Here is a 14,015-nt window from a genome sequence, read left to right as displayed (position 1 = left end):
CACCCACACCTACATATGTATGATATTGCCTACTGGGGTGGGGGGTAGGTTTACAAACATGAGAGCACACTGTACATTTTGTCTTGCCCCTTGATTTTGTCATAGAAATTTAGTTCGTTTTTTTTAACTACTGGCCGGCATCCCAGGTAAGAACACACCAGATCTGATCTAGCAGGCCCCTCACGGGAAAGGTTATTTGGGTTTTTTTTTTTTTCAGTTATTTATTATTACCCATAATGCCCTCACTGTAGGGCTCCCCTATGGCCTCCTTGCTCCATGTCTCCTTGCCTAGAAATAGATATGGGGGTGGGGGAGGGGAATGCACATTTCCAATTTCATTTGATTCTGCCAAACTGCTATTCTAAAATAGCCGCCCCAACCTATACCTGTAATGCACCAGAGCTGTTTCCCCACATTTTTGTCAACACCTGACATTATCAAAGATTTAAAATGTTCGGTCAATCCCTTGGGTGAAAAATGTTCCACCTCTTCTCTTTTCTCCTGCCTTCTTCTAACCTTCTCTGTTCCCTTCTTGGCTGGTGCACTGCCTAAAACACTGTGCACAATAAATAACCATTTCCTCGGTCCTCATGGGTAACTAAGCCATCACTGCTACCTGAGGCTGGGGAAGGGCGCATGACTCGCCAATGGTCCCACAGCTAAGAAATGGCAGTGAGTCTACAGCCAAGTTTCCTGTGGTCCTGGTAACCACTGCTTGATATCTGTTAGGGGCCTCTGTGTGCAAAGGCAGGGATAGAGAAGTAGGTCTGGGCCACCATGAAAAATAAGCACCCTCTTCCTATTTCCGTGAAGTCAGGACACCAACCTGTGATGCATCTGGATCCACTGTTCCTGCATCAAGCAGTAAAATATGATGCCATCACATGCTGAGAAGGAGGTAAGGAAGCCGTTCAGGGGGACATGCACACGCCTACCACCTTTGTGGAAGGCTCTAGAGAAGGCTCCTGGGCTCCTGTCCACACCTGGGGTGACTCACCTCAACCCTCTGAGCCTCAGCTTCGTAGCTGGTTAAGTGGGGCCATACTGCTCCCCTGGGGCCCTGGTGAGAACTGGTGAATGGTGCTCATGGGTGATCACCATCACATCGCCAGGGAACTATTACCAGCCCTCTCGCCTCTCTGCAGACGTCGGGATGAAGCCCCTCACCCTCTGTTCCACTCCAAGACTCATCTCTGGATTGCTGCTGATAGATTCGGTGTCCATCCACTTGTCCAGCCAGAGAGCACCCAGTAGGAAAGCCTGACCCCTTCCAATGCCCCAGTGTTGACTCAGGCAAAGCAAGAATGAGGTGGGAGGAAGTTTGCCGGCCTTTAAGTGCCCCCAAAGCAGACCTGGGCATCCTGAGAAGCTGCTCAGGGTCCTGTCAACCCAAAGGGGCCCGATGCCGGCCGGCCCCTCTTCAAGGCCATTGGCTTGCATTCTCTGTGGGCCGCTGCCCAGGGAGCCTGGCACGGCCGAGTCAGGGCAGGGGCAGCTCCTTAATATTCACCAAGTGGCTCTGGCCTTCTCGGCGAGGCGGGCTGGAATACAAATGCCCCACGTCCGAAGACACAAACTCCACTTGGGTGTGGACAGCATCCCAACACAGTGGGGGAATGAACCGCACCTGCCCGAGGCAGACTCCAGCACGGTTGGACACTCAGGAAAAATGGGCAGGTCCCCCCCATGTACAAAGGAGGCAGCTCAGGCCATCAGTCCAAGCCCACTCCCGTTGTGGCCACCCCGGAGAGGCTCTCGGGAACGCCTTGGAGAGGCCGGCTGTCCACCACCGGCTGCTAATTGACGCCGTGTTTACAGTCAGAGAGACACATCGTCGGACCGTTTGTGTAATTTATAGCCAGCCAACCGTCGTCCTGAACACTTTGGGAATCTGTAAGTGCTCTCTGCTTTGACCTCCATTTAATTTCATTTTGTGCTAGTACCAGAGAATATAAAGCATTTCTCTCTACATGTGACCCTCCAGATACAGGTTTCCCTTGCTATCTCAAAGTAGAACATTCCTATGAAACCTTTCATAAGCCAAAATAACATAAAGGGAAGAAGCAATCACCATGCATTTATATGGAAAAATTATTTTTGGCATTCCCAGCCCCCAGAGTAACCTCTCTTGGGCTTTTCTGATACCTGAGGACACATCTTGACAACAGATGCACAAAATAAATCAAGATAAAGCACAGATGCCCACAGACACGGTTCAGACTCTTGGCAGCTGGAAGTTGAGATGCTGCGTGTGGTTCCCAAGGAAGGAGCTGGGGGCGCCACCCTCGCACCCCGGGGCGCGCTGCCCCTCTGACAGCCCGCTGCCAAACCTGCGCTGAAAGAGTTTATGAAAATATTCTCTGGATTTCTTTTGGTTAATGGTTAGCAAAAATGGGTACTAACCAGGTCTTTCATGAAAGTGAAGCGGCCTAAGGCCAGCTTTTGGAAGGTGGGGGTCCCTGTAACCTAGCACACGGTCCACCGTAGTCCCAAATAGATGTGACACATCTGAAATGTAGAGCTGACGTTGATGGGGCCGGGCTGAGTGCATTAGCTCATTTAGGCTTCCCCGAAGCTGAGCAAAATAAACACTCTCCATGAGGTAGATACTGCTAAATCCTCGTTCTCTAGATAGGCATTGAGTTAAAGAGGTAAAATGAAAAAAAAAAAAAAAAAAAAAAAAGAGGTAAAATGAAAACTGTCTGCCCTCCAAATCCTCCATCAATAATATATTCATGTGAAAAAGTTCACAAAATAACGTGGGGTTAAAAAACATAGCATACAGTGAAACTAATACAACGCTCTATGTTAACTGTACTGGAATTAAAATTTTAAAAACGTAATTTAAAAAAAGCATACACACACAGGGGATCCCTGGGTTGGCTCAGCGGTTGGGTGCCTGCCTCAGGCCCAGGGTGTGATCCTGGGGTCCCAGGATCGAGTCCCACATCGGACTCCCTGCGTGGAGCCTGCTTCTCTCTCTGCCTGTCTCTCTCTCTCTCTCTCTCTCTCTCTCTCTCGAATAAATAAATAAAATCTTTTAAAACACACACACACAGAGGATATAACATAAGTGGCATGATTCCAATTTTGTTTAGGGAATCTTTACACACATGAATAGGGAAAAACGCTGTAATGAGCTCGAGCAAGATGCCAACAGTGTTCACCTCTGGGTGGTTTTTATTTTCACATAAAAGGGGCGAGCATTTGTGGGCGGTGGATGGCTGTGCGGTCCCGTCTCTGGAGCTCAGTCTCCTCATCTGTAATACGGGGATAAGTACAGCACCTGCCTCCAGGGGTGTTGGAAGAGTGAAGGTTTAATCCGCGGAGCGTGCAGAGGATGGTCTCCGACATGCTGTCCAAAACCATTAGCTGCTAACAGCAGCGGAATCCGTCCTTGCCTATCTTCCTCCTCCCCGAGGTCACAGAGGCCCATGACGGAATCATGACCACGCCAGCAGTCCAGGCCTCCGGCAACGGACAGTCAACATCATCACGGGCAGTTGGCCAGATGCTATTTATACGCGGATGCTAACTCAGAGCGAGCACAAGCAAGGGCACCTCGGCGCCGAGCCACGTGTGACCTTCTGGATTCTCACCCACTTCTATTTATTGTGATTCCGGTCCCGTGGCCCTGCTGCGTAGATGCTTGCCAGGCTCGCTTTCACACCACCCGCTCCCTTGCCTGGTACTTGTGAGATTTTTCCCACAAGGTCAGGGGAGCCAGCCCCTCTAATAGAGCTCGCTTCCGACACTAAAACAAAGAAGCGGCATTGGCTACGTTGTTATTTTGCTCACAACACCAGCAGCAGAGTGAAAATCAGAGTTGAATTCCTTAGTTCCGTCCTTTTCCTCTCAAATCAACACAGCAGAAGGTGGTGCTTCAGTCTAAAAGGGCAAATTTATTTTTTTAACTTTATTTATTTATTCATTCATGAGGGATAGAGAGAGAGAGGCAGAGACACAGGCAGAGGGAGAAGCAGGCTCCCCATGAGGAGTCCGATGTGGGACTCGATCCCGGGACCCCGGGGTGATGCCCTGAGCCGAAGGCGGGCGCTCAACCGCTGGGCCACCCAGGAGCCCCCAGAAGGGCCAATTTAAATCAAAGGCAGAGGGATCCCTGGGTGGCGCAGCGGTTTGGCGCCTGCCTTTGGCCCAGGGCGCGATCCTGGAGACCCGGGATCGAATCCCACGTCGGGCTCCCGGTGCATGGAGCCTGCTTCTCCCTCTGCCTATGTCTCTGCCCCTCTCTCTCTGTGACTATCATAAATAAATAAAAATTTAAAAAATAAATAAATAAATAAATAAATCAAAGGCAGAACACGAGGCCACCTGCTGATAAGGCATCCCCTGAGCAGCAGGCAAGACCAGCTTTGGAGCTGGAAGGTCCAGGCTGGGGAGTGGGGTCGGGGGCGAGCAGCCCAAATGTGGGGCCTGCCTGGTTTGTCACCAACACCACTCACCATCGCCCCCATAAATCACCGTGTTCCCTCTAGCAAACGAGAGCTACGCCAAAGGCTGCAAGCATCCCTCCAGGTTCGAATCCGGCAGTTCCCACACGTCTACAATCCTGCTAATGTGATCCGGGGATTCGGGAGACCTACAGTAGGTAAGCTAAAATTTAAATGGGGGAAAAAAAAAACAGGAAAAAAAAAACATAAAGAGGAATAAGGGATGAGAGGAACCACAGATTTCTCTCTTACTAAGAGAATACAGTGATAATTAAAACAATGCGGTGTTGTTGCAAGAAGAGACTGATGTCAACGAGACAAAATTACTCAGTAAGTGGAGTTAGGAAAATCGGTGGCAAATGGGAATAAAAGTAGGTTGGCTCCATCCCTCACATTTTACACGAAAATAAATTCCAGCTTTATCAGAGCTTTAAATATACAAAGGATGAAAGCATAAGAAGAGTAAAACATTTAAGACACCATCTCGGGGTGGAAAAGACCTTTCTAACTATGCTATGAAACCCAGACGCCATAAACGAAAGAACATCTTGATAAAGTCACCTACATAAAAATGAAAATGTGTGTATGACAAAAATCACTCTAAGCAGTCAAAAGACTAGTATCAAACCAAGGAAAAATACTTGCAACTCATATCTCAGACGCACAGCTAAACGCCCCTAATAGATGAGCATTCAGAAATAGAAAAAGCAAACAAACAAATGGTTCGGAAGCAAGCAGAGCACGAGTCACCCCTGCAGACACCCAGGGGAGGGGGTCCCGGCTGCAGGCGAGGCCACCGCCGGGACACGCGGGCAGCCACGTGGCAGCTTCAGTGGCCGAGTCCCACTCTCTTACCCATGACCTCCTGCCCCCGATTTGCCCTGCCACCTCCTGAACGGGGGACCCCACAGGCCTCCTTCTCTTGACAACATCCAACCCAGAGCCGGCCCTCGCTTCCTGCGTTCCTTCCAGAATCATCCAGCTCATGCCCAAACCATACAAGCAGCCCCTTCCAGGCCACCTTCTCCCAAGGAAGCTACAAAGGCCCCCGAATGGCATGTCCCCCCACACTGCAGCAAGTTCAATAAAACTCACTTTACCTGACTGCAGAATGTTGCTGGTGGCCTCTGATGGCTCGTCTTCATCAGTATATGACACACAGCAGATAGTCCGTTAAATATTGATTAGTAGTAGTAGCAGTAGGAGTAGTAGCGGTTGCACAGAGACCTTCTAGGATACAAAGAGCAGGGGCTCTGGGAACGGCGAACTGAAGACGGTCCCCTTACCTGAGGACCCCAAATCTGAAAACACTCCCAACACGATGCTTCAGCAACCGAACGAAGAAAGGTTTACTAGGAGGACAATGAGGAGAGAGACCTTTCCTGCTTGGACCTCCGAGCTCTCCGTAAGGCACACGGCTCCTCACAACACTCGAGGTCCATCCCCACTCTACACGCGTGACTGTACCCCGAAGAGTGCTAAAGACCTGGGATGTGGTGGCACGAGGTAGGTGAGGCTGCCTTTCACAGAGCCAACAGTCCAGTGGGCGAGAGAACCAAACAGAACCTCAACTCAGACAGTGACAGTAGGTTCCGGGTGTCCCAAAGGACCAAGAAGATGTGATGGGTCCTGGAGAAGATGTAGTTCTTAGACGGGATGGGAGGGGGGCGCAGGATCAGCCAGGCAAAGTCCTAGGTCTGCACATGTCATGCGGTGAAGCTCACGTCTTTAAGAGCTCCCATACCAGTGGCAGCATGTGTCAAGGTCCTGAGGTTGGAAGGACTGCCATGCCATCGTGAGGCTAGAGGGGCAGGGAGGGGCCAGGGCAGGCAGGCCAGACAGGCACGGGGAGGAGTTTGGGTGTTTTTATCTTGCAAGTCCTGGGCAGCCCCTGAGGAATTCTGAGCAAGATGGGAACCTAGGAGGAGGGGCTGGAAACAAAGCCATGAGATCTGAGGCTTAAAAAGATCATTCCAATTACCCAGCAGAAACCCAATTAGATGGGCCTATCAGAGGAAGCTGGTGGGGGGAAGGAGGTCAGGATGCAGCTGCATCCCCCAGACAAGAGATGAGGAGGCCTGGACCCTGGTGGTGGCAGGAGGTGACGAGAAGCAGGTGGATTTGAGAAGCGCTCGGGGGAGGGTCTGCCGCCTGCAGGGCTACTGGTGGCGATGTGGGGTGAGGAGGCAAACAGGCAGGTGGGAAGCAGCATCGTACCCTGGGAACACTGCAGACAGAGAGGGATTGCAGCTGGGGACCCCCCCAAACCTCGGTCTCCCTCAGTGTCCAGTGACCAGGCCGGACTAACTGTAGGGCTTTCCGATCTCATTTCACCAGCCAGAGAAGGACTCCAACCAACCCACAGGGCACCCTGGGATGTAAGCCAACCAGATGGGAGGGGACAGGGTGTGGGGCCCTCGGCCCACAGGGTTCTGGGTGGGCGGCACCCCCATCAAACCCTGAAAGATCCAACAGGTGTGGGGGAAGCACAGACCTCAACCACTCGGCCAGGCCCCTGCCGACGCCGTCTGGCTCCCATATCTGAGTCCATCTGACTCCTCCCATGCTGCCCTTCTCGCCAGGGGACCCCTGGGCCTTCCGAGCAGCCACAGCACAGCAGCAGGGACTGAGTTCCGCCCTCCCCAGGGTTGGCAGCTCTCTGCCCAGAAGTCAACATCTTTGCCCTCAACCCTGGCAAACCCACATGGCAACCCCCCTGGCACGATGATAAGCCTGTACCCTGCAAAAAATAAAAAACAAAAAATTGGCTCTTAAAACGTGCATTTAAAAATACCCATGGGATGGTGTGGGTATATATAGAGAGAATGAAGCCAGGCTCTTCAGCCCACACAGAATGCAAATGTGTGCCTTGAAGAAATCTATGTTGTATCTTAAATAGAGGCCCGAGACACGAGCGCCACTAAATAACAGAAACTGGCATTCGGAGCAATCGTGACGGCACCCAGCCTGCTGTGCTCCGCTGCTCCCTGGGCCTGATCCTGGGCCTGATCGCTTCCAAGCAGCCCCAGGAACTAGAGCTGCCCCCGACCCTGCGGTCCACGGAGAGGGTGTCATCAGGACTTATTTACTTACTTATTCAGAGTCTGCTCTTTACCCTCACCATGTTTCAGAAAGGAGGTAAGATAGCTTACAAAAATATCCGTGGTGGTTTAAAAAAAAACAAAAGATGAAACAGATATGTGGGAAAAAAAAAAAAAAAAGAACATGACTCTATGGTTTAAATACATAAAACACATACTGAAGGATTCTGTGCCGAGACCTGAAGTCTGACTTGAAGTGGGATGCCAGGCTTCCTAGCAACCCCGGGGAAGAAAGACGCAAGATCCGATACAACATTCTCCGCATCCCCCAAATGAAGCAAAGCAGGCTTCTCTGGTACCGAGAATAATGTCTCCCCGTGGCTTCTCACAAAGCAGGTGTTTGGGATGGAGAGAAGCATGTGCCCAATGCTGTCCCACCAGAGAAAAGGGGGAGAAGCCTACACAGCCCCAAAGACCCCCCAACTCCCATCCCGTCTATTCCTACTCCCCTTACCCTGCCTTCCACTGGAGTCCTCCGAAAACCTCCCAAGAATCTTTCTTGTACCACTTTTATGGGTTTTTGTCATACGTGCACGCTCAGCTACGTGACAATTTACTATATTCTAAATCAACTCGCTTGTGCGCCTAAATAAATCCATTAAAGAAGCTTTGCACCCCTGCTCTAATAAGAAAATCAGAATCAATTTCCAGAAATGTTAAGTGGCCACAAAATAAATGCAATAAATTGAAACAAGTCAATGTGATTTTTTTATACTCTGGCGCTGGACCCTCCAAGGGCTGCATGCCTCTGGCTATTCTCCACCCGTTAGAAGAAGAAAATCAGCCAGCATTTGGGGTCAAAGACACACCAGCCACAAACTAAAAGTTTCTCCTTGATACTCAACAACCAGAAGCCTGGGAGAGAATTCAAAAGGGACCAGGCATCTGACCGCAGGATTCTGTGACATCAAAGCCCCATCTGAGTTACACAGAGAACAGTGGTGCTCAAAGGGCATCCGGACCACCACCAACCTGGAAAGTGAGTGTAGCCATGGCAACCAGGTAAGGCTCGTTCCCAGGTACCAATCTATGCCCCCCCCCCTTCAGGGTGAAGTGTCACAGTGCTTCTCTTCACATTAAAGAAAGTACCAGTTTGTAGCAGATTGGGAATTTTAAAACAGGTCCTACTCCACCGAGGGTGTGAGGTGCGCTTCTGGAAAATCTCTGGTACCTGCTGGGGCTGCGTCCACGTTCTGGGAAACAGGGATCATGACACTGGCCTCAGGAAAGTTCAGTTGCAGTAAAGTTCACGAGTGTAAATTCATCTGACACTGCGAACGGGCTCATTCATTCCCTGGCAAGTGCCTGCTGTGTCCTGGCTCTCCTCTCATTAGCTCTGGAGTCCTTTGTTGAAATCTGCTCTATTCCACATTTTGAAATGGATTATGCAACATCATCACCATCACCACCACCACCACCATCACTGCCACCACCATCACCAGCAACATCATCATCAGCACTACCACCATCGATACCATCACTGCCACCACATACATTACCACCATCATCACTACCACCATCACCACCATTACCAACAACAGCACCATCACTGCTACCACCACCTCACTACCACCATCACCACTGTCAATCCCACCACCATCACCATCACCACCATCACCATCATCACTACCACCAGTACCATCACTGCCACCACCTACTTTACCACCATCATCACTATGACCATCACCACCATCATCACATCACACCCTCACCATCACCACCACTACCAACAACAGCACCATCACTGCTACCACCACCATCACTACCATCACCACCATCACCATCATCACTACCACCAATACCATCACTGCCACCACCTACATTACCACCATCATCACTACCACCATCATCACCACCATTGTCACCACCATCACCACCACTACCAACAATCATCACTGCTACCACCATCACCACCATCATCACATCATACCCTCACCATCACTACTACCACCATCACCACCATCATTCCCACCACCATCACCAGCATCACCACGACCACTATCAATACCATCACTGCCACCACCTACATCACAACCACCACCTACACCATCGTCACTGCCACCATCACCACCATCACCACCACTACCAACACCAACACCATCACTACCACCATCATCACCAGCCCCACCATCACCATCACAGCCATCACCACCATCCCCACCACCATCTTCACGAGAACAACACTGCCACCACCGCCACTATCACAGCAGCTCCCACTGACACAGCCATCACCATCTGCCAGACACTGACCCTATTCCTGGACCTGTAAGTATAACTGACCCACATAATCCTCCTCGCAACCCTCGGGACCATCATTGCCTCCACTTTGCAGATGAGACACAGGTGACCAGAGATAACATAAAGTGGGCCAATGAATGGCAGGGGTCAGCATCACACACGGCAGGTAGGCTCCTGGCCCTCTTCTCGTCCCCTTTCTGCCCGATTCCTAACACTGGGCTGCCTCGGTGAACCAGCCACCTAGCAGGTGGTATGAGGTGTTCCCGCCCTGGAGGCCAGCATGGGACCAATGCAGGGGCAGCACTCACGGAGGAAGAGGTGGGTAGAGGTGCAGCCCACACCCCTTGCCCCTCACACCACGGTTCATGCCCGCATTCCTGCCTTCCTTCAGTGACTGGTGCCCTGCTGGTCTAGGCGCCACCAGTGGAGGAAACAGCAGGCAAGGTCCCCGCCCACCTGACGGACAAATTCTGGTCGCTGGGAACACAACACAGCAGCAAAGGCACCCCGGATTTCGGTAGAGTGTGGGACTAGGGGACCCACTTTATTTTGTTTGTTTGTTTGTTTGTTTGTTTTTTTAAAGATTTTTTATTTTATTTATTCATGAGAGACACAGAGAGAGATAAAGAGAAGCAGAGACACAGGCAGAGGGAGAAGCAGGCTCCATGCAGGAAGCCCGACGTGGGACTTGATCCCGGGTCTCCAGGATCACGCCCTGGGCTGCAGGCGGCGCTAAACCGCTGCGCCACCGGGGCTGCCCGGGGACCCACTTTAAATGGGGAGCTGGAGAGGGCTGCTCTGAGGAGGTGACATTTAACCTTTAACCAAGTGACAAGTGCTCTTAGTGAGGGAAGGGAAGGAGCAACCATGGGAACAATCTGACAAGTTCAAAGGGCGTGAGGAAAGGTCACCACGGCCGGAGCACCAAGCGCAGTGGGGAGAGAAAGAGACAGAAGACCCCAGCGGTGGCCACGTGTAGCTCAGCCGTGGGGACTGGCTCATCCTCAGAACCACCTACGGGGTGGTTAAGGTCAGGGCCACGGTCACAAGTGAGGAAAATGTGGATCCGGGCCACCAAGCAAGCACGCCAGGAGCCAGGCTTCAAACCCCCACAGTCTGCGGCTCCAGGCCCATGCCCCCCCCGATCCCCGGCTACGTGGCCACCGCACCACAGAGATGGAAGGTGACATTGGTGATGGAGCCTGGATGTCATTCAAGGGCAAGAGGAAGCAGGGACGGGGCGAGCTCTGATTTACACTTGGAGAGCCTCCCCCAGGCCTGAGCAGAAGGCGGCCCACAGAGGCCAAGGGCAGGTGCGGGAACCCACCAGAAGGCTGTGTGGTTGCCCAGGGGCCAAGGGGCAGTAGGTGCAGCAGCACAGCAGCCGAGGAGCCAGAAAGCTCACCCCGAGCTGGGGACAGCGGTGGAGGCGGTGAGTGGAGATGTCACAGAACAGGGGGACCCGGACACACAGGCAGGACTCAGGGGACTAGGGAAAACCAAAGAGGACACTGCAGCAAAGACATGGGGGCTGCCCTGGGGGCCCCGCTGGGCTCCGGGGCCTGGACTCGAGCAGTTTGCCTTCCGTGGCAGATTCCGCCCTCCCCTCCATCCACTCCACATTTCCGTGTGTCCCCCAAATGCACGAGCAGGGCCAGGGGCGATGTGATCCCCACCAGCAGCTCCCGGTCACCAGGCGCCCCCAGCCCAGAGGAGGTACGGAAGCCTCGGGATTCCTGCAGAACAGGACGCAGGAACAAAAGTGTACAAATGTTCAACAGGAAGAACCTCAGAGGCGCCTCCTATCACCGAGAGGGGCCTGATGCCGTTTACATACTTCCCAGGACGGTGAGCTCCCTCTCACCACCGGCCAGCGGCGCGCTGCGGATACCACGGAGAGCCTCCACCTCCAGCACAGCACCCTGGGCCCCCTGGGCCCGTGCCCGGGCCACCACCAAACGGGACTGCGAGGCCCCTGCGCACACAGGCCAGCGCCAGGCCAGGACGCCCCGAAGCCAACCCACTCCTGGAAGCGCCTGCGCTGGGCGAGCACAGCTCCCTGCCGCTTTGTTCTCAAGCGGGAGAGGTCAGCCGTGGCTCACCAGGCACTTGAGGAAAGCCTGTCACGTGAAAAAGAGACCATGAGAAACACGGGGGGGAAAAGAAACTCCCCAGAAGAAAGAGATGAGTCAGGAGGCAGATTATTTAATTTAAAAATACAAACTCCAAGGAGAAGCCTCAGAGAGGACGCGCGTGCTCGCAGGGAGTTGATCGCTGGCTGTCCCCGCCCCACAGAGCCCGGCTCGCCCTCTGGAATCACTCGGGACAAACCCCACCCTTTCTTTCCAAGGCTGCCATCCCGTCCCCCACATCTGTTCTAGAATAAAGAGCCGCGGCCCCCCAGCGTTCTTGCAAATTCCAGTCTGCCAACGTACTTCGGAAAACACAAGGTCCCAAAGTGAACCCAACTTCTAGCAGAGGGTCAAGCTGGACCCCAAGCCCCCTCACTCTGTACACTGTGCAGCACCTCCCCGAGGGCGAGGCGTAGACCTGGGGCTGAGGAGGTGATTTTAGGGGCCTCAGGGACCCAGCTGAGTGGGTGGTGGCTGCTACGATGATTCTGACACCTGCTGACGTTTGTGGATCTGGGTGTTTGAACCTTGGCGGAGGTCACGTCTAGTTCGAGCTAAACGGTCCGACGTCACCGTTGTGGAGTTATGCAAGCGACACCAGCGTTCCGCTTCAAGGCTTAACCAAAGACTGCCGTTGAGAATGAGCTCAGGTTAAAAAAAAAAAATGACTTTGGGTCAACAGTAAGGAGACTTGAATTAAAACAGTCACCAACTATGCTGCTAAGAGAGGCAGACAAACCACGAAGGCAGGAGAGGGCCGCGGGTGCGTGTTCGGTCCCGTCCCGCCACCGCCTCGGGGAGCAGAGCGGCGACGCTGCGCAGGTGCGCCTGGACCCCCCTCTTCTCACAAGCCCGTCCTGCTCCACCGGCCGGGCAGGGAGCCCCCACCCCGGGAGGGCAGGGCCAATCCCGAGGGGCAGCTCGCCCGCCCATCCCTCCCTTTCCTGCCCACCCCGAGCCCACTCCCACCGGCCCCACCTCGCACCTTCACCTGCGCCCGCCGCCCGCCCGGGGCCATCACGGGTCTCCCGGGGATGCCGCCGTGACCTCTGGCTAGTCTGCCCCTCGCTTCTGCACTTGGCGGCTCTACACGGAGGCCCGGGGCCCTTAATCCTGAGTCGATGGTGAGTCTCTGAGTCTGAAACCCTGCCATGGCTCCCAGCACACTGTGAGCTAAAGCCACCGTCCTGGTGGCACACATACCCCCCACCCCCCACCTCCCTGGCTGTCTCCTGCCACCATGGCTATCTGTCCCAGACCCTCCGGTGGGCTCCCACTGGGGTCTCCACACTGGCAGCTCCTTCCCCGAAGCTCTTCCCCCCTCCAGATCCACATGGCTCCTTCCAAGCCTTGCACAAACGTCACCTCCTCGGGGACGCCTACCCTGACACTCTATTTCAATCCTCGGTGCACTCAGGATTCCTGCACCTGCCCTCCTCCTGTGCATTTCCCACAACACTTACCACGAGCACGGGAACTACTTATTGTTTGTCTCCCCAACCGGGGTGCAGGCCCCGGGAGGCCGGCAATCCTGTCTGCTTTGCTCCTCCTGTCCCGGTCACCAGGACAGGGCTCGCACACTCCAGGCACCTAGAAGACTTGGGTCCAGCTCAGTGCAGAGGCCTGATTCCCACCCACGTCCACTTCTTGTGGGGCCTGGCAGTGAGCTTCATGAATCTAAGCGGGGTGTTTGAAGCCCCTCAGCATTAAACTCCTCCGCGTTGCTGAGGAGGGCACTCGATGGATGAGCACTGGGTGTTATACTATATGTTGGCAAATCAAACTTCATTAAAAACAAAAAAACAAAAAAACAAGGATGCTTGTGAGAGGGAGGTAGACAGTCAGAGAAGGGCAGGTGACAGAAGAATCAAAGGCCAGATGAGAGATTTGAAGATGCTGCACTGCTGGCTTTGAAAATGATGAAGGGGGGACGCCTGGGTGGCTCAGCGGTTGAGCATCTGCCTTTGGCCCAGGGCATGATCCTGGAGTCCTGGGATCGAGTCCCACATCGGGCTCCCTGCATGGAGCCTGCTTCTCCCTCTGCCTCTCTCTCTCTCTCTGTCTTTCATGAATAAATAAATAAAATATTTTTT

The 14,015-nt window shown here is 53.3% G+C and overlaps 1 protein-coding gene and 1 long non-coding RNA gene across 4 annotated transcripts in view; one reads left to right on the top strand and one right to left on the bottom strand.

The window, feature by feature from the left end:
• PHACTR3 (phosphatase and actin regulator 3) overlaps positions 1 to 14,015 on the bottom strand; it is a 210,263-nt gene that overhangs the window by 129,363 nt on the left and 66,885 nt on the right. The window lies entirely within an intron of this gene.
• Positions 3,474 to 5,546, top strand: LOC140617930 (uncharacterized). Its single transcript, XR_012018081.1, has 3 exons — positions 3,474 to 3,688; positions 4,497 to 4,609; positions 5,363 to 5,546. It is a non-coding gene; the product is annotated as an uncharacterized lncRNA (long non-coding RNA).

This window comes from Canis lupus, chromosome 26 (assembly GCF_048164855.1).
Source record: "Canis lupus baileyi chromosome 26, mCanLup2.hap1, whole genome shotgun sequence".
NCBI lineage: Eukaryota > Metazoa > Chordata > Mammalia > Carnivora > Canidae > Canis > Canis lupus.
This window is presented reverse-complemented; position numbering and strand designations above follow the sequence as displayed.